The sequence below is a fragment of the Elephantulus edwardii genome, unplaced genomic scaffold (assembly GCF_000299155.1).
Source record: "Elephantulus edwardii isolate Elephantulus edwardi_28Jun2011 unplaced genomic scaffold, EleEdw1.0 scaffold02795, whole genome shotgun sequence".
NCBI lineage: Eukaryota > Metazoa > Chordata > Mammalia > Macroscelidea > Macroscelididae > Elephantulus > Elephantulus edwardii.
In genome coordinates, this window is record NW_006402545.1 from 2,216 (window position 1) to 4,392 (window position 2,177).

General features: G+C 47.3%; 1 pseudogene; it reads right to left on the reverse strand.

Moving 5' to 3' along the window:
* Nucleotides 1-1,064: 1,064 nt before the first annotated feature.
* Nucleotides 1,065-2,177, reverse strand: part of LOC102849224 — a 3,041-nt pseudogene continuing 1,928 nt past the window's right edge.

Genomic DNA, 2,177 nt, shown 5'->3' on the forward strand with positions numbered 1-2,177 from the left:
CATTTTGCTTTATTGATGTATTATGTCTTCGATTCTATCCTATAACTTGTATAGTCTTTAACTGTTAGTGTCAATGAGTGAAATCTATTTTTGAGGTGGTCTTTTAACTCAGTTGGGATAGATTCCAGGTGGTATTTTGGTTCTCAAGGACTAGTCTTAAGTTTCTTGCACTTCAATTTTAACTTTCTGTGAGTAATTGATTGTCCAAGTGGTTCCCTGGTCTTATAAACATATTCCCGTACCCGATTCCTAACATTAGATTGGGATTAGAGAAACTTCAAAACCCAAAGTTGTGGTTTTCTCAACATCATAGTCACTGAACGGTGGTGGCCAAAAAAAAAAAATAAGTATTCAAGATTTAAAATGGGGGAAAGCTGCTTCTGAAAATTCCAGTCTTTTAGGGTAAAACAAAAAACATATTTTTATTCATAAATTCTGATGCTTATGTTCCTGAGTACAAAATAAAAGCCACCATAACAGAGAGGATTACTAAAGGAGTCTGTCTTTTCAGTCGTCCACATGGCATAATATAACATCCCATTGGAAAGAGTGGCTGCACCACAGGTCTGGGAGGTACTTTTGTTTAAAACATCATTTTGCTCCACAACATCCCTCAAAGGCTTGAAGACCTAACTGCCTTTGGCAGCGCATACAGAGAGGATGATGTGAACAGACTTTCAGTGGCTTCAGAGGGCCATATGACAAGACGTTTGCTGTGTGTTTTTAAAGAGAGAATGGGCGATAGAACTGCAAAGCCATCTAGAAAACACCTTTTACCAATTAGCTGACAATTGTTTAACAAATGGCAGTTTACAATTTCAATGGACTCTGAAGTTCTAGGAGAGGTGACTCTGCCAGCCCTGTCCCCTTCTTCCCTCTTCTCGTTTCGCACCAAGGCGGAGCGTGAGTTCATTACATTCCTTATCATAGAGGCAAAGGTTCCTGCACCCCAGCCCTGTTCAGTTCGACAGGGATGGAGAGAGGACAGGAATGGAGGCCTGCCACTGCCCCTGCACCCAGCCCTACACAGGTGGACCTGCCGCTGCCCCTGCACCCAGCCCCGCTCACTCCGACAGGGACGGGAAACGGGCAGACCTGCCGCTGCCGGGGCTGTGGTACATCAGCGGCTCCTTGTCCTTCTCTCTGCTGTCATGCTTGTGCTTGTGTCTGTGTTTGTGCTTCTTCTTCGTCTTCACGTGCTCGTGGTGGTGGAGGTAGTGGTGCTCGCTGTGCTTGGAGGACGCTGGCTCCTTGGCGAACATGGCCAGTGGCGTGGCCACCGCGGGGTGTAGGCTCATCTCCAGAGGCGACAGCTCTTTACCTGTCCCTCTCCGTGCGAGCTCGATACTCCACGCGGCCCTGGTGCTGGCGGTGCCATCGCAGCCCATCATGTGTTGAGGTAATGAAGCCGACTGAGAGACGGCTGGCCGACGTTCGGAGAAGCCTGGCGTTGATGGCCTTTCCAGCATGTTCAAATGATGGGAAATAAATGCCTGACTATCATGAATGGTGTCCATATCAATTTCCTCCTCATCTTGAGAACTCAAGAACCTGAGTTTGTCTTTACTGCCATCCTCGTTCTTCTTCAGTATCTGAACAGGTTCTAGTGGACAGTCTGGTGGTGACTCAGCCTTCCTTTTCACTCCCTGTGTGTTCTGAAATCCACCCATCTGAGGGTGGCTGGCGGGGTTACTCGTGGCTTCCTGGTTGCCTGTGACCACCTCTGGGATTATGGTAGGATTCAGCACGGCCTTTTTCTCTCTCAGATTAAGAACCCACCCAAGTTCTGGCAAGGGCAAGCACGAAGGGCTACTGAGGCCGAACAGTGTGAAGTACAAGTCCACAGCCCCACATCGCAACCTCCAGTCATGGCAAGTCCCAGAATTCATAAGCTTCCACAGTTGACCCGCCAGAGCTTCATTGCGTAAGGGAGACTCCACATTCTTAGTAAAGGGTGGATTCTTCATCAACACGTTTAAAATCTTATGCCTTACATATGGCACAGGGTCGGTCTGGATATTGAGTAGCCATTGTAGTTCTTTGTAACTCCTGTCCACTTTAGTATAATCAACCACTGCTTCCAAAGCTGCTATCCTGATGTCCACAAAATGGCCATACTCTGCATAAGACTTAAAAAGAGCTGGGTCACTTGGCACATGTCCATTCTTCTGAAGTAC